Below are 356 nucleotides of genomic sequence, written 5' to 3'. Positions count from 1 at the left end.
GGACGCCTCAGAGGAAGGGAGTTCTTGAAATTGATGCTCTGAATGCCATATTGGCTCAGAATAAAATATTGACTCAACAAGTCAATTTGATTTCTCAAAGTCTGTCTGGAATGCAAAATGCACCAAGCAGTACTAAGGAAGCTTCATCTGAGGAAGAAGCTTATGATCCTGAGAACCCTTCAATGGAAGATGTGAATTACATGGGAGAACCCTATGGAAACACATACAATCCTTCATGGAGAAATCATCCAAATTTCTCATGGAAGGATCAACAGAGACCTCAACAAGGTTTCAATAACAATAATGGTGGAAGAAACAGGTTTAGCAATAGCAAGCCTTTTCCATCATCTTCTCAC

Source organism: Arachis duranensis, chromosome 2, assembly GCF_000817695.3.
Source record: "Arachis duranensis cultivar V14167 chromosome 2, aradu.V14167.gnm2.J7QH, whole genome shotgun sequence".
NCBI lineage: Eukaryota > Viridiplantae > Streptophyta > Magnoliopsida > Fabales > Fabaceae > Arachis > Arachis duranensis.
The sequence above is the reverse complement of the archived record's forward strand: the minus strand, read 5'-3'. Positions refer to the sequence as shown.